The sequence below is a fragment of the Triturus cristatus genome, chromosome 9 (assembly GCF_964204655.1).
Source record: "Triturus cristatus chromosome 9, aTriCri1.1, whole genome shotgun sequence".
Classification (NCBI taxonomy): Eukaryota; Metazoa; Chordata; class Amphibia; order Caudata; family Salamandridae; genus Triturus; species Triturus cristatus.
This window is the reverse complement of record NC_140592.1, coordinates 1,135,428,576-1,135,453,893: the sequence shown is the minus strand read 5'-3', so window position 1 is coordinate 1,135,453,893 and position 25,318 is coordinate 1,135,428,576. Positions and strand designations below refer to the sequence as shown.

Sequence of the window (25,318 nt, the reverse complement as noted above, 5' to 3'; positions counted from 1 at the left end):
ATACAGCAGAAGTTACATTGTGCATACAGACCAGAGGCTTCTGGAGTTGTTGAACAGATAAATGGCACAATCAAGAACAGAATTGGTAAGATGTGTTTAGCTACTGGAATGAAATGGCCAGATGTCTTGCCTCTAGTGTTGATGACCATTAGGTCTACTCCAGATAGAACTACTGGTTTGAGTCCGCATGAAATCCTAATGGGACGTGCGATGAGACATGCATTTGTGCCTGTAAACAAGTTGATGACAATAACTGATGACATGATTTTGGATTACTGTAAAGGCCTGGCTGACGCAGTTCATTCTGTGTTTCACCAGGTTGGAGAAGACGCTACTACACTTGAAAAGAAGCAAGCCCATGATCTGAGTCCAGGGGATTGGGTGAGGATAAAGGTGCACAGGAGAAGAAATTGCTTGGTTCCAAGGTGGGGAAGACCAAGACAAGTCATTCTGACTACGACAACTGCTGTAAAGTGTGCCGGTGTGAAGAACTGGGTGCATGCAAGTCATACTCTGAGAGTTCCAAATCCAAGAGAAGGGACTGGTAAAGAGTATTTTGAAGAATCAGACTCGAGTGATGATGAAGAAACTGAGCCAGTGAGAAGGGAAAAGAATCCTGAAAGAGCTGAGGAAGAAAGAGAGTCAGGTGATTCTTTCCTTCCAAAGGAGGCATCAAAGCAAGCATTGAGAGTTTCAGAGGAGAGATCAGATTCTGTAAGAGTGCCTGAAGTTCTAATGAGCAGTGGAGAAGAAAGGAGAGAAAAGAGCAATTCCACAAGGAATACTCCTGAATCAGATGAGGAGGTTGAAATTCCACTTGAGATTACACCAGAAGAAGTAGGGTCAGAAGAAGATAGAGAGGGACAGATTGCGGAAGACCCCCGAGGAGGTGTAGGGAATATTTCTGATGAGCTAGGTGAAGGGACAAGTAGACAGCAAGAAGATTGCGTGTCGGAGACCCGAGGAGGGACAGGAATAGGGAAATCTCGAGTGGTGAAAAAGAAGTCTGTGGAGAAAAAAAGAATTGCTGAAGGACAAAAGGCAGATGAAACAGAATCGGACGAAAGTGAGAATGAGAAACATGAGGGCCGAGTTCTGAGGAAAAGGACTTGGATTGGAGAAAGAAACAATAAAGAAGTGAGACCGAAAAAGGTTGTACGAGGAGATATTTGGCCTAACAAGATAAAGAGGCTGAGGTACAGATTGACACGAGTGGATTCGTCAAAAGCTGAACAGGTGAACGAAGTGTCAAGTCAAAACAAAACAAAAGGTGGAAAACAAGAAGAATCGAAGGAACAAGGAAGAATCAAGAGAATTAGACAACCCAACCAAAAGTACAGATCACCGGAATGGTCTTATGTGGCATTGTCTGAAGGAGAAGAAGAAGAAGCAGTGAATCAAGACAATCCGGAGGGGATCTTGAGAAAAGTGGTTGAGGGAGAGGAAAAGTCTGTTGGAATCTTAAAAGTTATCCTGACTGACATTGGAGAAGAGTCGGATGCACAGGATGTTGTTGAAGATCTGATACAATTCGATGTTGCTGAAGAAGAAGTGAAAAGTGATGAAAATCCAAATTGAGTGAACTGAAGGAGTCACTTGGAAAAAGTGAAAGAGGAAACTTTGAAAATTAGCTTTTTGAAATAAAATTAGAGTTCTAAACTCAGTAGTGGAGTAGAAGAGGCTAAGTCAAAAGACACTGACAAAGTAGTAAAATGGCTAACACGGAGAATAATCAAAGTAGATGTGCCTTTTTGAAAAGGTGGTGTAGAATGTGCTGCTGCTGTACTAGTTTGTTAGTGCTATTATGGTGTGTACTTGCTTTATTAGTTACCTTTAGGGTTACAATAGACACTTTTGGGATACATACTGAGAATATGACTAATGTAGGGAAAAATTCACAGAAAATAGTTCCAACTAGAATTAGTAACATTAACATACATAAAGATAGGTCAATTCATGATTTTTCTAGCAATGTTTTTTCAAAGTTGTTGTATGAATACGTAAAGACAATGGAGGTTAGGGATTGTTATGTATGTATGCAATTACCTGCATCTGTTTCAGAAGGTGTTACTTATCACCATTTACCAGCTACGTATGGAATTTCATGTAGTGTGTTAAGTAGTGTTTTTTATTTGTTAGGGAAAATAGATTATGAGATGTCTAACAAAGATAATATTTTTGAGCAGTTGCCTATGAACAAAAAGCTGAATCCAGCTAAAGAAGCTAACATTTTTGGTGAAATTTTTATTGAAAAAGAAGAATTAACATTAGATTACATTTTTAAGAACAATTTAACTTGCAGTTTGAAAGAAGAAGAGAAAGCTTTCCTGAACATGGTAGAGGAAAGGAGAATTAGCATGCATGAGAAGGCAGGGAAATATAAAATGAGTGAGACAATTTGGGACATTGAAATGGGAAAGGAGTTGAGGAATGGGGCCAGTCCAACTTTGGCTTTAGATGCACCACAGAAGGGTAAATTATGCATTACCAGGAGGAAATCTCAATATGATAATTATTTTGTTGGGACTAGTGAGTGCCATGATACATACTTTATTGCAACGGGTTGGGGATTCAGAGGAGGAGAAGATCCAGTTTTCCCGGGAGTGTATTATATTTGTGGGAACAGGGCTTATTACAGGTTGCCTGACCATTGGTATGGCACATGTTATGTTGGTCTGGTCTTTCCAAAGATTTTTCATATAGATAAGATAGAAGATGTAGAACATATTAACTTACTAACACGTTTTAAGAGAGAGACTTGGTCAGAAATAGTAGGTGATATATTTGGAGCTTTAATTCCAGCAGTGGGAATTTCGTTAAATGCATATGGAATTCGGAAACTGTCAACAGTGGTAGATCGCTTATCGACAAGTACCGCTGGAGGGTTTATTTTGGTAAATACGGAAATGGTTGCCATACGTGCCATGTCTATGCAAAATCGACTTGCCCTTGATATTCTATTGGCCAAGGAGGGTGGAGTCTGTGGAATGCTGAAAGTTCAACATTGTTGCACTTACATTCCTGACGAAAGTAAAGACCTGAAGGTCTATATCAAAAATATTACTGATTTGCATGAGGAATTAGTACCACTGGAAGCTGAGAGTATTTGGACTAAATTAGCTAATAAGATGATAGCTGTTAAGAGTTTTATTGCTAAAATAGGTAGTACTATTATAGGTAAGGTGTTGTTTCCTTTGACATGTGTGATTATTGCTTTGTTGATATTAAGATTGGTGTGTTTGTGTTGTAAAAACAGGGGAGGGAAAAAGAAAAGAATTAGAGCTAAAATTGAAAAGAGACAAAAGAGGTCAGAAAGAGACCCACAAGAAATAGAATTAGAAGAATTGAGAGAGAGTGTTTACTTGGAGACAAAAAGGGATGATGAAAGGGAATCTGGTGTGTAAGTTGGGAAGAAAGAAAGAGACATTTCGATTTCTCCTAAATTGGGATTTTTTTTTTTGGGGGGTTTTGTTTTATTTGGTGATAATATCACCAAAGGGGGGATTGCTGGAGCAGAGTTTTCTGTTGAAAATTTATTGGGTTTAAAGCTCCAGTTTTGTCTATGTGTCATAGTAAAAATTATTAATCTGTAATTACTAATTATTGTTTTTCGTGATAGATTTTGACTAATCGACATACTAATAAGAGAAACTACACGTGGGAATGCATATATGTTGCTCAATAATAATGATAATAATAATGTGCGTTTAAATAAATGACGAGAGTGCTATTTGTTTTATATTCATGCTTTTTAATAACGTGTACTAATGCTTAAATATGTCGCAGATGGCTAGATAATTACATACACATAAGGGTATTAGTGGGAATTAACACTGTTTAATCATTGCGATGATGTAGTAATGTTGTTTGTGTTTCTTTCAATTAAGATGGTCCGTTTTGGCCTAAATGAAAATGGCTGCCATTTACAGCCTACGTTCGAGTGAATGAGATGTGACGGAAGGCCTTGCTGAACATGGTTGAAAGTCACCAGATCGCAGCCTCTGCACAATTTTTTTTTTTTTTTTTTTTTGAAACCGTTTATTACAATCTCAAATATATACAGGTATGGGCCTACAACCTTCCGGCCGGCCGCTAAAGTGAAAGAAATAAATGACATATATACAATAAGGCACTTAGCGTTACAGCGACGCTAAAACAGGAGGTATCAACAACGTGGGCCACACGACTCTGAGCCCACAATACGGTTTCGTTTTATGCAACACAACAACATAAAACCACACCCGCAAGGCAACCCGAGAGCGAAAGTGACAACATATGCTCCTCAAATGGGGGGACCCCAACCATACACTAAAATCGAAGGAGGGGAAGGGGAATAGGTCCGGGACTGGGAAAACACTGTGCCCGGGATTGAGGGAGGGGGTCATCTAGGGGGACGGAGCTGGTGAAGCGGGAGGCAACAACGGCGGCTCGCAAATACCCCCGCGGTAGGCGTTCCAGGGGCCCCACACCTTCAGCCACGCCCCAGGCTTACCCCGCGCCACATACACCACCTTCTCTCGGAACATGCACCAATCCATGTGTTCTTTCCAGGCCGACACTGCCGGGGGCCTCTGGGATCCCCACAGTTGAGCGATGTCACGTTTAGCAATCATATAACCCAGCGTCACCCATCGCGTCTGCGGAACCGAGTAGTCGGTCGGTTCCCACACATTCAGCAGGCATCTCCTCGCTTCAGGCACCAGCACGACATGCGTAACCGCTCGCAGGACCTCATGCACACCACGCCAGAATCGCTCCACCCTCGGACATTCCCACAGAATATGTAAAAAAGTCGCCAATGCACCGCACCCACGCTTACACAGTCCATCCGCGGCATAGCCCATACGCAGAAGCCCTGGCCCCGTCATGTACACCCGGTGAAGTATCTTAAGCTGGACGAAGCGAAGGCGAGCCGGGATGGCCACCTCCTTCGGGGAGGCCACCGCGGAAATCCAGTCCTCGTCGTCCAGCTCCAACCCATCGGCAACCCAAGCCTCGCGGAGCCCAATCAGTAAGCCCGAGCGGTCATTAATCAACTTCTTGTAGATGAGGGAGATCGTGCTGTCCGGAACGTGGCCATCTAGCACTCTATCCTCCAGTGGGGAGGACTCCGGGATGGCGGCCACGTCTGGGAAGACAGAACCCAGTGCGTGACGGACCTGCAGGTATCGAAAGTATTCACTGCTCTGCAGCTGAAACTCCGCCTGCAGTGTCTCGAATGTTTTGAATCCTCCCCTCGTCCAGAGATCCCCCACTGTACTAATGCCTATCGTGTCCCACCTATCGAAGCCCTTCGAGGTCCATAGGGAGCCCAACCTCTCAGACGCATACAACGGTGACGCCCGGGTCAAACGGTCCTTCCATCCCATAGCTGCATTGGCCGCGTGCCATACTCGCACCATGACACGCGTGGGTCCCGTCAGGCGGGAATCGGGCACGCTAGTGTAGAGCGCTCGATTGTAATCGCCACCGGGCAGGAGCGTCTTGTCCATTTCAAATGCCGGGTTTAAGGCGGGCCCGTAAAGGCCGTGATTAATTGCAGCTAATTCGGAGGAATACCGCTTAATATCCGGGAGGGCAATCCCTCCGTCATACCACGGGAGCGTCAACTTTGCCAGGGCTATACGCGGCCTCCCGTCCCAGAACAGGCGGCGCTGCAAACTCTCAACCTCACGGAAGTAGCGCGCCGGGACCAGGTCCATCGAGTTCTGGAGAGCGTATAGAAAGCGCGGTAATGACATCATCTTGAATAATGCCGCCCGGCCGAGCGGCGAAAGCGGCAAGCGCCGCCAGCGCGCGACGTCCTCCTTCAAGCGCTGGAGGGGGGGAAGCAAATTCCGCTCGTAGCGGGCCATCGGGTCCAGCGTAATATAGACGCCCAGGTAACGAAATCCCTGCGAGGCAATCTGGATCGAGCAGCCCCGCGGGAGAACAGGAGCCTCCCCGGAAAGCACATAGACACAGGATTTAGCCCAGTTGATGACAAGACCTGAGTTACGGCCGAAGGAGCGCAGAACATCGACCAGGACAATCAGTGATTTACGCGGGGAGGCTAAGTACAACAGGATGTCGTCGGCATAGAGGGACACGCGGTCCTCATACTCAGGGGTCCAACGGAGACCACGGATAGAAGGGTGCCACCGCAGCCACTCCGCCAGGGGTTCCAAGGCCAGTGCAAACAGGAGCGGCGACAGGGGGCAACCCTGTCGCGTGCCCCGTCCCAGCGCGAATGGGGCCGAGACTCGACCATTCACCACCACCTGCGCCAATGGGTCAGAGTACAACAATTTGACCCAGCTGATGAATCCCGGGCCAAATCCAAATTTCGCCAACATCGCCCAGATGTACGGCCACTCGAGCGTGTCAAACGCCATGGTGGCGTCCAAGGACGCCAAGATGGCCGGCTCCCGCACGAATGGAACACGCGCGAGCACCCCGTGCAAGCGCCGCAGGTTAAGGGCCGTGTTGCGAAGAGGAATAAAGCCGGACTGGTCTTGGTGGACCAGATCGCCCACCACGCCGACCAGCCGGTTGGCAAGCACCTTGGCGAGGATTTTAGGCTCCGCATTTAAGAGCGAGATCGGCCGATAGGATGTAACCCGGTCTCGCGGTCTCCCCTCCTTGTGGATAACCACGATGGTAGCTAGACGCTGGTCCGGCGGGAGGGAGCCCCGTGAGTGGGCCGCAAGGAACATCGCGCGGAGGTGAGGTGCCAGTACATCCGGTCGCAGCTTATACAATTCGATAGGAAGGCCATTCGGGCCCATGGCCTTGCCCGAGGCGACCGAGCGTATGGCGAGGGCGATTTCATCCGAGGTGGGAGCGGCATCCAACGAATTCCTGTCCTCCACTGAAAGCGAGGGCAGCGCGATGTCCCGCAGCAGGGCATGGGAATCCTCCTCCGAGCAAGGAGAGACAGGAGAATATACCTCGCGGAAATAATCCGCGAAGCAAGAAACAATGCCTTCCGGCTCAGTAATTCGTACACCATCCATCCTCTCAATCAGCGGGACCACACGACTAGCTCTCTCCTTCTTATCCAACCACGCAATCAGTTTGCCAGCCTTATCACCCACATCGTACAGTCGCCCCTGTTGTTCTCTGCTAAGGCCCCTGGCCGCCTCCGTGACGAGGGCCCTATAAGCCGCCTGCTTAAGGTGTTGAACATGCAGCGCCGCGTCAGTCACCCCACTCCCCAGACCACCCTCCAATTCAGTAATTTCGGCCTCCACCCGGGTCACCTCCTCCTGTGCGCGTCTGCGGGCATGGGAGATAAAGGAGAGGGCTTCCCCTCTAAGAACTGTTTTGAAGGCTTCCCACAGGGAGATAGCCGACGGGACGGACCCCACATTCTCCTCAAAATACCGTTGCAATGCTTTAATCAGGTCAGCACGAATAGTGGGGTCACGCAGGTACCAAGCATTGATTGGAGCTACCCTGCCCTCTCCCCTCGGGAAGACACCCAAGTGCAACAGGAGCGGGGAATGATCTGAAATACCCCGCGCCAGATGGCGCACCTCTCCCACCCTCCCAGCATAGGCCGCAGGGACAAGGACATAATCAAGCCGCGAGAGGCTACCATGGGCACCCGAATGGAAGGTGTACTGCAGCTGGGTGGGATGCTTTAAACGCCAGCAGTCCACCAATCCCAGTGTGTCCAAAAGGCCCGCTAGCCACGCCTGTGCCCGGGGGAGGTCCCTAGGGGGGTGACGATCCATAGTCCCAGAAGCCACCGCATTGAAATCCCCCCCAACCACCAGAAGCCCCCCCGGGAGGTCAAGAAGGAGGCGTCCCAGATCTGCAAAGGTGGTGGACTGTAGCCCCGGTGGGACGTACACAGAGACAAAGACAACTACCCTGCCCTCCATCCTCCCCACCAAGACAGTGTAGCGTCCCCTCTCATCATGGCGCACCTCCTCTATTTCTAGCGGGAGCGAGGTCTTGACCATAATGCCCACCCCCCGCGAGCCTGATGTGAAGCCAGAGTGGGCCACCAAGCGAAAGCCACGGCGATTCATGGCACAAAAGGAGTTACCAATAAGGTGTGTCTCCTGCAGAAAGACCACATCAGGCGAAATCCGCTTCAGATACTGCAGGACCACACCCCGCTTGATCCTATCACCCAGTCCGTTAACGTTCCAGGACAACAAAGTCAAATCCCTACCCCCATCACATAACGAAGCCATCAATTGTCCCCCCCAGAGCATCTCAAAAACAACAATACAATAACGGGTTTGCCTTGCGGTAGAAACGAACCACACCCCACCCCAACCCACCCAACCCAACAGAACTCCCCCCACCCTGCACCCCTGCATGAGCCCAAACAGCCCCCCCAAAGTGCAGTGTGCCTGTCGCCCCATAGATAGAAACTAACTAGTCCCCCAGAGGAGGAGGGAGATCCCCCAAGAGACCCCACACGACCTCCACAGGAGGGGAACTTACCCTAACAGTCAGTAGTGACAACAACGCAGTCCAGAGCAAGGCCTACCATTAGTCCCTCAGTCCTGATCCGGCGGGCCCTCCCCACCAACCGCACCCCCCCCACCCCCCCGGCCCCGGTCTCCGGGCAAAGTGTCTAGCCAGTCCCCGGCCACCTCGGGACGATCAAAGAAGTGCGTGTGGCCATCCACCTCCACTCTCAGCTTAGCTGGAAAGAGCATCGCATATTTGAGATTCAGGTCCCTTAGGCGACGTTTAACTCCAAGAAAGCTCAGTCTCTGCTTTTGGACTGCCGGAGTGAAGTCAGGATAGAAATTGATGTCCATATTGTCAAGTTTGACCGGCCCTTGTAGCCTGGAAGTCTGTAGGATAGCGTCTCTGTCCCGAAAATTGAAGATCCGGGCGATGAGAGGCCTCGGAGGGGCTCCAACCTTAGGCCTACCCCCGGGGACCCTGTGGGCACACTCCACCGCAAAGAATTTACTCAGCCCCCGAGGCTGGAGATGGGAGAGAACCAGGTCCTCAACAAATAGATCCGCCGCCTCCGCCTCGCGTCCCTCCGGCACCCCGATAATGCGGACGTTGTTCCTCCGGGCCCGACCCTCGGAATCCTCCAGCCGACGATTCATCAGGGCGCTCGCCTGGCCAAGCCTGCGCACCTCCTGTTGGAGGGCCGCCACGTCCGTTCTGAGGCCCGCGGTAGAGTGGGCCAAAGAGTCGACCCGGTCGTTGGTTTTAGACAAATCAGCCCTCACGAGGCCCACGTCCACGAGGACCGAGTCAATCTTCTGCGCCAGAGTGTCGAAGCGCTGGTCCACCGAGGCCTTCATCTCGGCGATGGCGCCCATGACGTCTCGGAGGGTCAGGTCCGTGGGCAGAGCGGAAGCATCAGTCGGGCCCGTAGGGGACCTACGCGGCGCCTCTGGGGATCCCTTCTGGAGGGTGTAGCGGTCCATACTGTTGGATTGATGGGCCGCGCCACGGCGGGTCGATTTTATCTTAGCCCGATCGCCATCTTGTTTTGTGGACATGGTTTCAATCCCCAAGACGAGTCAGTCTCCTCAAGAAAAGGGGGGGGCCGACAATCCAGTTCAAGGGGTCCAGGGGGGAGCGACCACCGCTCCGCAGGACGGACCGCAGCTGGCGGACCGGCAGGGCACCCCAACGAGACCACACCACCGCACACCGCCCCGCAACCCAACCTCGCCTGGCAGCAAGGAGGGCGCAAAAGCGAAAGTGAAAGTGCGGGGTACGCGAGTCACCCAGCCTCGCCCGCCGCTGTTGTTCACTTTGTGTCCGGATCGCCCCACAACTCCAGTACGGGGGGCCGGTGTGGAGAAGGCCGCAAACCTCTATCGATGCTCCTGCCGGTGTCCGAGGTCCGATTTAAAAACGGAAAACGGGTGTCACCTCTGCTCGGGCTCACAAATACAGTCCCCTCATCTGGGACAGGATTCTGTCAGGATTTATGCAGGAGGTCGCGGAGGTCCTCGGGAGCCTCGCACCTACGCGGCCATCTTGGTTGCGCGCTAGGCTCCTCCTCCCTCTGCACAATTTGAAAAGCTTCTATGATGACAGCGATTCCAGGCGTGCTGCCAATCTGCTGAGTTGTCCTTGGTTGAGAATGAAGCCACAATGAACTATTATGACTTTGCTAAGATTCAGAGGAAGAGCTTCTAATAATGCAACATTTTCAAGATTGAGTTTCCTTCTTCCGTCTTTTTATTTTTGTGATTTTTCCTGAGCGGAGGGTTTTTCAAATGTAGCGATGCTATATCCTTTCTTGCTCGCTCTGCTCGGCGGCTCAACGGACATTCAGAATAACGATTGTAACATTTATTTCGTTAGTTTTATTATAAATATACTAGACTAGAGAGGGTCTGTGGTCTTTGCATTCGGGATTTTTGAGGCCACTTCTTTCTGAACCCATGCTGGTGAAGATCGATGCTGTGAGGACGGCGACTCGAGAGACTTTACTGAGAGACCTGTCCTGACCCATTTATGACATTTAGCTAGAATAGGTAAATATGAGAATAACGATTTTGCTATCGATTGACTTTCACTTGAACTAATTTAGATAAATTACCTTATGTTTGAATTACAGTGTCGGGTGGTTATTTCTTTGTCAGTTATTGAATTCCTTATTGTGATTATTATTGTTTAAATCATGACTCAATGCAATATCAATTTGGTCGCATCGGCCTTAGTGTAGATGCAGAGTATTCAAGGAGTTTTCTCTCAGGTTCAGTGCGGATAGAGTAATAGAGCGTATGACGGTGTGATGGGCCCTAGTGAATGAAGAGTGTATGTGCGTGTATCTGTGAAATTACTCTATCTGTGGAAGTAGGGAGAATTTATATGCTCTGATCTGCATCAGATTCACTTGGTGGATGCAGGAGTAACTTCTGTTTATTGATACTTTACTATACTAGTCCCAGGGCATTGATAGCTCCCTGAAACCGTTATTGTTGTACTGTGGCCTGCTCAAACAGGTACATTAATAGGGATCTTAATGTAATAAGTGCAGTTCACCATTTTAAAGAGAACACATTGTATTATTGTCTAGGCTAATCAAAAAGGTTGGAACTGATGGTTTGTGCGAAATATTTGAGTCTACAAGGAGCACTTGAGCAAATCACCAGCTATCAGATGAAATACTTGAATATCTTACAAAATGGGCTCGCTAACCAACACACGCAAAATGTTGCAGCATTGAGTCCCCATCGCAGAACATATATTGTGGCAGGATCATCACCAACCAAAAACGCTGTCTGGACAGCTCATGTGGACCACATGAAAACTGAGTACGTAAAATAGGATCTGATGAGAAGTGGGAACAGAAACATGTAATTGGGACAGTGCAAGTTGCTTTGCGATGAGGTAGAGCGCTCCGTAGAAATATATATAACAGCATTAAATTGTTATGAGAGACAGGGAGGGTAAGTGAATTTCCCATAAACTCCAGTGCCTGAGTTAATATTGGGCACACAAACCTTGTTTTTCAAAGTCGGAGCCTTTGCCACTGAACAACATCCAGGTCAGGATATGGGACTGGCAATTTGAGCATAGCACTCAGGGACAAACATAGAACTCGGGGACAAACATAGTGCTCATGGGCAGTGCATACATTTTGCCCATGGACAGCGAGATTGGCCAACATTTGATCAATGGGAAATGGTGCTTTGGTTCATGCCATATTTTGTGGGCATCGGTGTGTGATAAATTAACATGCAACGCATTGCATTCTGAGTTATTTATGTACTGGTTATCCTGAAAATCTGACATGGATCAGCCTCGGGGGACTCAGTAGTGGATAACCCCAACTCAAACTCTCACTCTTGCAGGTTTGTTTATGTTTGAGACTTAACACAATCCCTTTTCCAGTATCTGTCTTGAATTTTATTGACTGTTCGATTAATTAAAATCATTACAGTAAAAACAACAACGCTGTTGAAAAAAATTCGTTAGAATAGGCAACTCCTCCTTCCTGTCCCCTGCACCACACCCTACCCATCAATATCCTGGCTTTGTGAGCCACCATTTGCCTTTAGGTGCATTGGGCAGTCCCCAGTGTTACTTGTATTTCATTTATACTTCAAAACAATCGATACAAAGCTTTAAAGCATTCAGACTTAATAATTCGGAATAAAAAGGTGGCACCCCTTAGTGCCTATCGGGGACCACCCTGCTTCCTCCAGCATGATTTGGCATGCCAGTTACAGGAGCAGGGTTACATTCCTGCGACTCCTTTAAGGCGATCCTGATCAGATGCGTAAATTTCCCCAATCTTGCTAAATTCATTGTGTTTGATTTGGAGAAACATAAGGCAGAGGCCTCTCTGTGGGTCTTTGCCCCATTGACAATACAAATCGGGCAAAGAAGGCGCCGACGTTCCTTATTCAGTTTGGGGCATCAGCACAGAAGGTGCAGCCAGGATTTCTTCTGGAAGGAGCACAGCCTGCATTCTGTATTTCCCCCCTTGCGTGCCCATGCTGGATCAATTTCAGTGATACGTAGCATTGTGAGTCTCATAAAAAGTATTTTAATGTGGACTTGCGGTGTCAGAGCCTCGCTTAGGTAGGGTTGGGCTTTTCCCGGCAGCAAGGTTGGCCAACATTTCATCAATAGGAAATGGTGCTTTGGTTCATGTCATATTTTGTGGGTATTGGCGTGTGATAAATTAACGTGCAATGCATCGCATTCTGAGTTCTGAGTTTATGTACTGGTTATCCCGAAAATCTGTAATGGATCAGCCTCGGGACACCAACCCAAACTCTCACTCTTGCAGGTTTGTTTATGTCTGAGACTTAACACAATCCCTTTTCCAGTACTGAAGGTTATAAAGACACGGCATTCCTCATGTGGCTTAAAGGGCTCAATGGTAAATCCACTCTTTTCTACTTAAACAGTGAGATTCATCAGGATGTCACTGAATTTATTATTTATTTACGAGTGCCATATTGCGTTGGCAAGACCCGAGGGTATCGGAGCTCTTTACATCAGTGCATACTCCTGTGTCTGCCATGCTGCTGTTCCCAGGTGTCTCCTTTGCTGGGCCAATGCACATGCCCACAGTCCTTTATATTGAAAATGTCTCTTATTATGCAAGTTTTGTTTACTCTCTGTTCTGGCTATGACTCAATCAGAAAACTAGGCAGAGAAGATTAAAGAAAATCAAAACATCAGATAGGGACCTGTAGAGCTGATCAGAGCAGCTAGCATGCTGTATGATGCAAGCCATGAAGGTGCGTCTATCTCTCACACGTCTTCATCCACCGGTGGTCATCATGTACGACATAGCAACACTTCACACATTGGATCAAAACAAGGACACAACCAGTACTTTAAATGGTATTCTCCCTTTCAAATTAAAGAAGTGCAGGTACTCCGTACCAGACAGTACCTGCCCATTTAAAGCACTAGACAAAATCCCACTAACCAATCACCCTACTCGATACAGAGTGCCGGCAAGTGCTTCAACACAACACTTAGTGGTATAATAAGCTAAGTAACTGCTACAATAAAATACAATATTGAACCCACACACTTTTCACTATCTGCCATCAACAGACAGCTGTACAGTACTACAGAGAATATCAGCCTTCATAACAGGTTTGAGGATACTTATTTTATTTTTTTTTTTTAATCTTATAAAGCGCATGGTTACACTTAGAACAGTGTGTCCCCGCGCTGCGGTGAGGCAGCAAGAGCAGGTACTAAGGTCTATTCAAGGAAACTTTGGACACTTAAAATGCCATCTGTCTAGGTGTGAGAGACCCCATGATCTGGTCCAATCTAATGGAATACAGGATCTTAATCTGCATTGCCTGACTCTTGAGCGCTGAGAAGTAGATAAAAGGTGATACGTTGGCACTTCACAAAACTCTTAAACAAATAAATAAATAAATAATATAAACTCCCTAAAACGCAGAAGACTCTTCACCGGTTTCCAAAATATGGCAGAGAAATTTAAAAATGCCACAGATCTCACATGACAACACTTAAATTGACCATTTGTTGATATGGCTTAAGAACGATACATTCATCCTTATAAAGTCTTGTGAAACTGATATTTTTAATGAAAGCTTGAACGATGCATTTGCCTTTCATGAACTGTTTCAGTTACAGGGGCCATTCACCTTCTCTTTACCCAATTCTACATCTCCAAAAATAGAATCCACATTTCCATTTGTTCGATGATGATCTGTTTGGATTTTGAGACACACTATGAAATCACAAATGAGTTACAACTGCCAAACCTGTATTGCAGACCTCATAAAAACAGTACAGTATCGTAACCTTCCTTGTTCTAGGGATGGAAATCTCCTTTTTTTAGAAGGTTTTCTGTATTGGTACCCTAAATGTAGGGGCTCTTGAGCAGGATGACATCGAGACTCAAGACCTAATTGCAACACAACCCTCCTAGGAACTTTATAGATACTTGACAAATTCCACCAACTCCTCCCATTGACCCTCACAGCAAAGCGTGAGGTGGCATCCACTTTAACAGGAGGATCGTACTTAGACATTCCTTTTGCTACATTGATAGGAGATTTGATTCTCACCCAATCTCCCACATGAACGTTAGGCTCATATCCAACCTCATCAGGAACAGTAGAATGAGTATGCGTACTCACATCAGTTTGAGAATTCCCACACAATGACCGTGAACCCCATTTTTTCATCCAAGCCGGGCACATATGAAAAGAAGCCTCCCTTCCACAAAGCAGTACAAAGGGGCTAGAACCCGTGATAGGGCTGGGAGTAGTGCGATATGCCCACAACATACTTTGGACTGCTTGTTTGATATCAATCTTGGTAGAAACAGCCCACTGAACACACTCAATTCAATTCAATTCATAAAGCTTTATTCGGAGCTTGACAACAAAGTCCATAAAAGCAGATCATACATAAAACATCAATGATACACATAGACTAATAGCGAGAATAATTCATAAAAACTTCGTCAATGAAGTTAAAACAGGTAATACATAAAAACAGCAATAACAATATTAAAAAATGATAATACTAGGCCTAGCCTTAATAGCTTTTAAAAGGAATGTGGCTGTAAAGAAACAAACATCGGGAGAGGGGTTAAATATCAATTTCATGACATCCTTAACTGTTCTAACACCAAGTTTCTTATACAAGGGTTTTAAGAAAGCAATACGGTAGTTACCATATAGTGGGCAGAACAATAGAAAGTGCATTGTACTTTGAGTTGTAGCTCCATCACAAGGGCAAGGACCAATTGGGTATTTTTTAATATTAGGAAACGCCACCAAATGGTGAACAATTCCAAAGCGCAGTCTAGTTAAAACGAACCTATGAGAGGGTCTAGTAACAAAGCTCAAATATGATTGATAACCTGACAACTCACAGCAGCTGTCATAGAGCTTACAGGTGGGTAAATTGCTACTGGCCTTCAAATGTTGCTCATACTTCAGCGACAACCAAACAGACTTCAGTTCGCTTTTGGACATACTGTTGGCAGCATAGCAGTCCTCGTATAAATTAAGACCATATATGTCCTTAAAACTGTGCATAACAAAATTTACCCAGGGGTTCTTCGAATAATTATCTAAAGATAAACAGTCCTTAATAATAGCTCTGTTCATGGAGGTCTCCTCCTTAGCCCAGATAGCACGCCACAGCATTAAAGGTCTATGGGCAATGGAATCTAGGAGATGGGATATTCCAAATTCCCTATGCACCAAATGCGTGGATGCTGAAGTAGGCAAACAAAGTAACCTTTTTAAAAACAGGTTTTCCTCCACTTGGAGACTCCCAGCCAAAACATGCCCCCAGACACCTGCTCCATAAAGGGCAATTGAGAGGCACCTCATCTGGTAGATCTTCAGCATGTCGCTAATCCGTTTATCCCCGATCTTAGAGGCGAACGTGAATACCCCGTGAGCACATTTCGCCATTCTTGCTCTAACGTGGGTGACTTCGCTGGACCAGCTACCTGTCTTGGAAAAGGTGATACCCAGGTAATTAAATGTATCTACCGTCTGTACCCTCTGTCCTTCCATAAAGAAGGAATGTGGTTTTTTACGGCCCTTACCGCATTCCATGACAAAGGTCTTTGTTTTGTTGATGACCAGCTTCCTTTCCCTAATAAACAAGGAAAACCTGTCCATGAGGCGTTGGAGGCCGACAGGGGTCCTAGAAAGAAGTACTGCGTCGTCCGCATATAGTAAGACCGGGATATAGGAGTCAAGAATGATTGGGGCATCCGCCCCCACAGACCTTAAGACAGAGTCTACCTCGTTAATAAAAAGTGTGAAAAGCAAGGGGGCTAACACACACCCCTGCCTAATGCCACGCTTAACAGGAAACTTTGGAGTACACTCCCCACCCGGGCCATATCGAACACTAGAACTAAGATTAGCATATAGTCTGGCCAGGAAATAGACAATACCCTCCGGTGCCCCCATTCCAAGTAGTGTCTCCCATAGAATCTGATGGTTAACCATATCGAAGGCACTACTAAGGTCGGCGAAACAGAGGAAGAGGGAACCTTTCTTGGCCATAGTATATTTCCCAATTAGTAGTTCTAGGTTGAGACACTGTTCAACTGTGCCTCTGCCCTTCCTGAATCCGTATTGAGAATTGGCTAGGATGTTATTATTTTCTGCCCATTCTTCAAGTCTGACAAGGAGCACCCGGCTCATAATTTTCACGGACGAATCAAGAAGGGAGATGGGCCGATAGTTCTTAGCATCACCCTTCTCCCCCTTCTTATAGATGGGGATAATGATAGATTCCTCCCAAGTGGGCGGTGCACCATGTCTCACAGCAGTATTAAATACTTTAGTCAATAACGGGCCCCAGATTTCAGGTTCTTTTTTATAAATATCCACCGGCACACCATCTGGTCCCTGAGCCTTCCCACCTTTACTTGCAATAATACATTTCTTAACCTCGATAGGTGTGATATCTAAGGGAAGAATTGGCCAGACCCCACCTCCATTGTCCATATGTTTATCAGAATCAAAAATCAGGGAAAAGTGTGAAACCCAGCTTCCCACGCTAACGTTAGCTGACAGAACAGGCGTAACCTCGTCCCTTAAAAATGGGCTGTTGACAGTGGCCCAAAATAGCGAGGAATCAGAGGTTTCGGCGGCCCGGTCTAACTTATCCCAGGCCTCTCGTTTAAGTTCTGCCTTTCTTTCTGATACTGCTGCCTTGTAGGTAGCCCTAAGATGCCTGATAAAATTAATGTCCCTCTGTTTTTCTGCCAATGCCACTTTAAGGCTCTTAAGGGCAGCAGTGCAGGCATGATCAAACCACCCCCTTTGCCGATTTGAATCGCCCTTAAAATGTTTGGTGAATACTGCTTCTATAGAGTGATTGATATCGACAAATGTATTCAAAATTACAGCTGTCGGTTCTTCACTCGCTAAGATAGTTTCAATTTCTTTGGAGCAGTTCTTAATAATGGAACTAGACAAAAGGTCTGCCTTCTCCCCCTTCCACCTAATTCTAAATCCATTGGGTCTATGTGGTTCAATGTTATCCACAATACTTGGTTTGGGTCCTATATTAGTTTTCCAAAAAACCATCTCCATGGTCAGGCAGTTGTGGTCACTAATCAAATTATCTACTACCAAAGGGGCAGAACACCATGGAATAAGGCTAGAGGAAGTACAAATAAAATCAATGACAGAGTTAGCATTTCTGCCCGTGAAGGTGGGGACAATTTCATCAAAGGCACCCCTCGCGTTCCCCATGATCTCCATATCATATGTCATCAAGATTTTATTTAATGAATCCCCGTATGGGTTATGGGGAAAATGGGCGACTCCCTCACCTCGTGAGCTTAAGAAACCACAGACCCTATGGGCAGAGGACATACAGGTAGAGATATTAAAATCTCCCAACCAGATAAAATCAAAAGCGATTTCATTTCCTGTAACAATTTTAACCAAAGCTTCCTCCAAAGCAAAAGCTATCCGTTGCCTAGATTTATCAAAAACATTATTATAAAAATTGATTAAAAGGATATTCCTATCCTGCTCCTTACAAAGCCAAAGGATCTGGGAATGGTCCCCCACCGGGACATGTTTCTTTACTACGAACGGAGCGTCAACGGAAATCAGTGTCAGTAGGCCACCCTTGGCTCTTCCTGAGTTCGAAGCCACTGCCGGTATTTGATATGAGACAAACCCGTTATAATTAATGGGGACCAAACTCCAGGTTTCCTGGAAACATAAGATATTAAAAAGATTGATAAAATCGAACCAACCTAAGCATTCATCCTTGTGGGAAAGTCCCGCAACATTCCAACAAGCTATGACACATGAACCAGAGTTAACTAAGCAGGTGGAAGGATTCAACAAAAACCTATCCCCTCTCACGTTAACCAGACTTTCGTGGTCACATGCCACAGTAGAGTCTGGTTGGCTTACACCAATATTGTTAGTAATAGTTGTTGATATCCTAGGGGCCGTGTTAAAGCTCACTTTGCTCGGGTCCAAGTCCTCCGACCTGACACCTTCTATGGTCGGCTCCAGTCAATCATTGTAATCAAGCCCACTTAATGGCTGGAATCTATTAAACGTAGGGATAGTGGGAGTAGCACACAAATCCTGAACTCTAGGCCTATACCAATGGCGCTCATCAACAGATTGAATAACAGGTTGGGTTGCAAAATCTCTATAGAAGTACCCAAGCGGCCGCAAGGATATACCATGTTCACTCGCAGGGAGAGAAGCGGCTTTAATTAAAACTGTGGAGGTAAGTTGGGGGTTACGGAAGTTAATGACTATACAGTCACCTTCGCAGGTCTTACGGGATTTACCGACCCAATTAGTTCTCCTGGTACTAAGTATATCCCTAGATAGTGCTACAGGAAAATCACACTGTCGGTGGAGCCAGTCCACAGTTTTGTTCTTTAATGACGAGTGTGATTCTACATTAGCAGGGTTGCTATCAAACCTCTTAACAGGGGGGACATTCATAAGAACTGCTACAAATGGTGCGCACGTTGGTGGCAGGTCCGGTTGAGGGTTTCTGGAGTTAGGGGTGTTTACATTATGGCCCAACGATTCCCCCGGTACTGAACCGGAGGATGGTTTAGTGGTGTCTTGCCGCTGATATGGTACATTGAGAACCGCATCGGTCTTTCCAAGGGCACACCCAGGTCTGCATTCAGAACTACTGTTCTCAACCGTCATTGGGGCTATATTAGATGTAGTTAAAGAAGTCTCCTCTGGCACCTGTGTACCAGCAATATTGTTTGGGGCTGGTCTAGCCTTAATAAAAGAATCCAAGATGCCTCCCAATCTGACTACTTCGTCGGCAAGAGTGGAAAGTTTGGTCAATAAAGGTTTAACAAATATGTCAAACTTGGCAACTATAGCCTGGGTTTTAAGATCCAGCTGTTCTTTATCTAAAATGACCTTAGCTCCTTCCGTTAACGCAGATTGAGCTGGGAGATTTATCTGCGGGGGGTGTCCTTTTTGTTAGCATGGCGATTCCCTCCTCGCTTAGACTGTATAGGTTTGCTGGTGTTCCTACAGGTGCGTGTTAATTTTTGGCGTCTGGATACAGACTGGCTAGGGATAGGTACATCAGGTATAATAGCTTGGTCTGGTTCAGGGTCATTCATGGACTCAGGAGTATCACTTTCCAAACTAATGATATCAGTTACAACTCCCTCAATTAAACAATCAGTGGGTAATAAGGGAGTATTAAGATCCTGAACAGGGGAGGGCTCGGAGGCCAAGCAATTAGGCGGGGGGGACAACAAACACTGTGACCCTGGACGACCTAAAGATTTCCTACGTTCCTGATTAATTTTATCGACCATCTTAACCAGGTAATTATCCATGGTTGTGGTCGAGGCTGCTGTCTTGGCTTTAGGCATAATTAGCACATCAGGGTCCCACACCCCCTACAATTTCTCCTTGTAAACACCAAACGACAATATACCAGTGTTTCCCAAATGGATTATCACATACGACCTCCGAACACCTAGGGGCATTAAACGGTAACCAACAATGACTAGGCAATCAATACACACATAAGAATGAAAAATGGTGAATTAAATAACACGATAATCAATAGCCCGGTCTGCTGCTCCCACCTGCCCCCTCCTGTCTCAGACTGTCCGCCCTTTGTCCGGGCTTCGTCCAGGGCGTCCCGCGTCGCGTCCCGCTCCGCTGGTACTGGTACTATTTGGCCAGGTCAACAGCCAATAGGAAATAGGGGTGGTCCGTTTATTCCGTTAGTGGGCGGGAAGGCGGGCCGCTACACAGCTGCGGCGCTCTGCAGTTCAAGGGCTCCTGGGACCTGCAGTCCCGTCCGGCGACTCCTTTTGTGAACAGCAACCCAGGGACACCAGGCTCAGTGGTGAGAGCCTCCACCTGCAATACGATGCGGGACCCGCGCCAGCGGGTTCCGCGAGGTGTTTTATTCCGTTAGTGGGCGGGATGGCGGGAAGGCGGGCCGCTACACAGCTGCGGCGCTCTGCAGTTCAAGGGCTCCTGGGACCTGCAGTCCCGTCCGGCGATTCCTTTTGTGAACAGCAACCCAGGGACACCAGGCTCAGTGGTGAGAGCCTCCACCTGCAATACGAAGCGGGACTGAACACACTCAACTAAGATGCGGTTCGTCCGCTCAATGAAACCATTGGCCTGTGGGTGATAAAGAGCGACCCGGCGATGTGAGATCCCAGATTGACTCAAAAACACAGACATCTCCTTTGAGGTAAATTGCACCCCATTGTCCGATACAATCTCTTTAGGGAGACCCTCGCTGGCAAAAAGACACTGAAGGAACTTGATAACCTCCTGTGTATTGGGATCAGACATGAATTGAACCTCCCACCTGTTGAAAAAAAAATATATATATATATCCATATAAATTCATATGTAGGCACTACAAAAATATCATGCTTAGATATAGCACACTAACATGAGGCCCAGAGCTCCAAGGACTTCCTATCTGACCTTGACTGGACAAGCTTCAACAGCTATTCTAAACCACTTTAGAGGTCACTTTGCTTGTCCTGACTTCATGATAGTTTCCTTATCTGGTTGTGCAAGTTGCTTACACAGTGCAGAGCCAGCCTTTCTGGTCTGCCCATATCTAGCAGTTTATAATTGGCATGGTGCAGATCTTGCACATCCCAGTTAGCCACATTTGGCTTGGTGTTTTATTCTAGGTCCGCTGACATGGCATTACTAAATGTATTTAGCACCCAGAAACCAGTCACTCTGGGAAGAAGCAGTCTGAGAGCCCCTAAGGCAGGAGACCTGACTTCTTCCTTGTTGATCAACAATGATGCATGCATTTGGTACCAATAAATACATTTTACTCTGTTTCTGAGCAACCTGCTATGTCTGGTGAGTTTAATTCATTTGCTCTTAGGAGGGTGCCAGCATTTCCCTATCACCAACACTTACTGAAGTAATCCGCAACAACCAAAGCAAATTTGCATTTATTGGGAAAGACATTGAAAGGACCCACAAAATCTATGGCCAACTTCAACCAAGGAGCATTAGGTGTATCCACCTCCTGTAAAGGAGGAACAGCAACCTTGATGACTTTGTCACTGGTGCAACACATCACACATCCCTCTACCACCTCAGTAACTTGGCGATCCATAGAAGGCCACCAGTTCACACATCGGATCCTTCTTTTGGTGCCTGTTTGTCCAAGATGACCCGCATAACCATAGTCAATGATGCGAACTCTCAGCGACTCAGTAGGAATAAACGTATCCCCCGCATGACCATTTCACCACCCTCTAACGTAGGTTTATCAGCAATCTTAGCAAAAGGGTGCTAATCCATTGTAATTTGCACACGTGGGTTCGTATCCCATCCTCGTCGGCAATTTTGTAGTGATTACACTGGGCCAGGTAAGTGTAAGAGCACACAGTTTATTGACTGTTCATCTCCACAGCTTCCAGGGACAACTGATAACTGCCCCTTGGAGTTCAAACCATCACATTCCATCACCATGAAAGTGACATAATAGAATCTTAGCAGAACATTAATAGACAGTGAAGAATACATGTTTTAGGAAGACTACTACAACATTGTTGCCAGGCAGCAGTAGTAGTCTAGTGGCAAAGGTGCTGGCTTAGGATGGCAGGGTTTTATTCCTAGCTTCCACTTTCTCCCCTGGCCCCTGTTACCACATTGGCCAAAATCAAGATCACCTAATAAATGCATGAATACCTGTATTAAAATTTGGGGTGAAATAGCTCATGATGTTGTACAGTATAAGTCTACCCTCTCACTGATCCTTCACAGTGTACAGACCAACAAAGTGGTCATGAAATATCTAGTCCTGAATGCCAGGAGTTGATCTCTTGGAGCCATTATGTGGCACAGAGTGACTATACAGGTAACTTTGTCTCTCTATATTCTCCACCCAGTAAACACCTTGTAAACCCAAATGGCCATATTTAGCCGATAGTGGACAGAGTACCATCCCTCAGGGTGGTTAGGGCCTAACGTCCGCCACACTGACGGAGATAGCCCACCCTATCTAGAGATGAGCTCCGGCCCAGTGGTCATCTCTGTACGTTGAAGAGAAATTCAGTCACTGTAGTTCCCTTCAAGGTGTAAAAATGTTGGTGGATGGCCCCCATTGGCTTTGACCACTAAACTTTTATCATTTTTGCTTTTTAAAAAACACAATTATTGAAAAAAAAAAACTATTGACGATCACACCCTGGGAGTTTGTTTACAGGGTGTGAGGTGATTGGTTTTTTTTCTATCTATCACTGCCAGCTTTTCCTTGATGGTGAGAGAGGGAGAAAAACCATCAGAACGTCCATTCTAAGTAGATCTTAATCAATATGATTGTTTTGTTTTTAATGCTTAAGGGTTTTGAGTATTTAATTTGTCATGATTTAAAGTACCTCTGTTATATTTTATTTCACTAAAACGCATAGAAGCACTTCCAGATATATAAGTTCAGACTACCAATTGTACAAAAAGAACACTTTAATAAGTACTTCTCAATACAATGCTATAATGTGCCTATTAGTGTCATATTTTCTTTATTAAAGAAATACACTTTTTAGGTCTCGCCTAGGCAGCGCGCATGCGCTGTCTCTCCGAGACATCAAGTAATCTTTATCAGGGGTGAAACTCCGCCTTTTGCCAGTGAATTTCTCCTGCCACATGCCATTTGTAAACCCTGGCATTGCATTTCAAAGCGGGCTTATAATTGGCCGTAGATCCGATGCGTCACTTCCGTTTATTCTGAAAGCAGCACCGCCTAACTACAGTTTCCATCCGCTTCTTGTGTTTAAAGTATGTCCGAGGGGAACTTTTTAAACCCTCCACATACAGAGAAGCTCGCACTCAGGCTTCCGCATTCACCTCCTGGTGTGCGCAAGTTCATTCCCCTGCGGTAGTCACTACACCACCATGCCCAAAAGCGCTCTATAGTTCGCTCTCCCTGCTACGGACACAGTGCAGGGTTTGCATTGTACGGGGAACTCCAGCTGCTCACAGCCGGCCCTGGCAGCAGTTCCCCAGCACCGACATGCGTTCCTCCTCCTCAGTGCACGCTGCAGCCCCTCCTCCACGCCGCCTCCTCTCAGCCACCTCTGCCGGTGTGCGGAGCAACCAGCAGCACGGTCACCCGCCACCTCCTCACCTTGCCTGCAGCTCTCCCAGAGGTTGCAGCTCCACGACGTGACCGCCACACTCGAACCGCAATACCGCCACAGCACCGATGCAGCTCACCGCAAGCTCCACCATGGCAGACCAGCAAGTCGCGGATTCGGGTACCGCCTCATTCCCAATATGGTGAGTGACCTGAGGGGGGGTATATATCCTCGGCCTGTGTACATTACCAGCATGCAGGGGGGACCTTTAATTATGGGACACGACACACTGGTGTTTGGTAGTGGCTACAACCACGAGCGGTTGGCTCTCTTTTTATTTATGGCCTCCTGTCCGCACCCGGCCCGGGAGGGTGGAAGTGCAACAATGTAATACAGTACAGCTGGGACGCTTTCCAGCTTCACGAGGTTTTCTCTCATAACGTTTAACTCTCATTTGAAATTAGTCTCCATTACGGCTTTACCTTACAAGGCGCAGCCTTTCTTTTGTTTTGCATGCAGAGGCGTGCTCCTTTAAGCTCTTTTCCTTAAAGCTCTTTTTGCTATCCCAGCTTTGCTTTAAGAGCCCTCCCCCCACTCAGCGGAAAAGTAACCTTCCTCTTAAGGCAGCAACGCCTCTTCAATTCTCCCCCTCCTCCTGTAGCATTTGCTGCCTGCTACGCCATTGCACAAATGTACTGCCTGCACTTTGTAAGTGCTGCAACCTGCGGATGCTAGCAGGGCGGTAAAAGTCACAGTCACAGGTCCCTCCGGCGTCAAATTAATTTATTAAGTATGTTCACCTTATTAAATGTATTTCCTCTATTTACATTGCCTTCATTTTGCATCTGTGTTTTATTGTCGTCGCTATGTACGAAAGTTGTTGATTGACTGCGCTCGATTAGTGTGTTATTTAACATCTTCCCTGCTCTGAAGTGCGTGTATTGTGTTTAATAGTTGCATTACTGTACAGTGTGTCTTTGTGTGTGCGTGTTTGTTTGATGCTTATTGGTTTCGGTGTGTGTTTTTTTAGAATCTGTACGTGTTTGTGTCTGTTGCTCATTGATTTCAATGTGTGAGAGACTGTGTGCCCACTCGTGTTTGGGGTGATCCCCACGCTCTGTTCTTGTGTTATTATGGGGTGGTGCTACACGTTCTCGGTGACTTTATTTTTGTGTCCATCTTCCTCTCTTTCAATTTCTTTGAAAAACATTTCTTTTACATTCTCTCTCTTACTCTTCCCCGATATTTTAATCCATCTGTTTCTCCCTCTGTGCTCCACACTCTCTCCCTCCTACTTCAATCTTCCTCGGTAGCTCTTCCTCCGCCTCTTTTTCCTCACCTTCTCCCACAGTTTGTGCTTTTCTGCCACTGACTGTCGCTATTAGTGTTCGCACAGTCTATGGCGTTAGCAAATTCCAATCCTTGACTGGTCATTGAGGAGGCTGGCCTAATTCATTCTCACTAAATGCCAACCTATGAATAGACAGTGGCGGTCCCTGCTACACTGGTGTGCCAGCTACCGTCAGGAGGACCTATGTCAAATACCATTAGCAGGTCACTACCACCCAGATTTACTAAACACCGTTCAGCGAAGCGCCATCTGGCAGTATGCAGTCAGGTTTGCCAGCTTTCCAAGAGGAAACTAATGACCAGTTGTTGTCGTTTTAAGAGCCAGCAATTATCTCGACTGTCACATGATACTAAGCTAATTATGACTGCAAATAATGTATTCATTGATGAGATACCAACCCTCAAATTGGTGTGGTAACTGGTTTAACAAGCATTTGCAATGCAGTAGGT

The 25,318-nt window shown here is 46.7% G+C and overlaps 1 protein-coding gene across 1 annotated transcript in view; it reads right to left on the bottom strand.

Moving 5' to 3' along the window:
• Positions 1-23,676, bottom strand: part of HEATR4 (HEAT repeat containing 4) — a 774,416-nt gene extending 750,740 nt beyond the window's left edge. The window contains exon 1 of the mRNA XM_085627058.1: positions 23,569-23,676. The gene's annotated coding sequence lies outside the window, so the exon portion shown is untranslated. The remainder of the gene's footprint in view (positions 1-23,568) is intronic.
• Between the last annotated feature and the right edge of the window lie 1,642 nt (positions 23,677-25,318).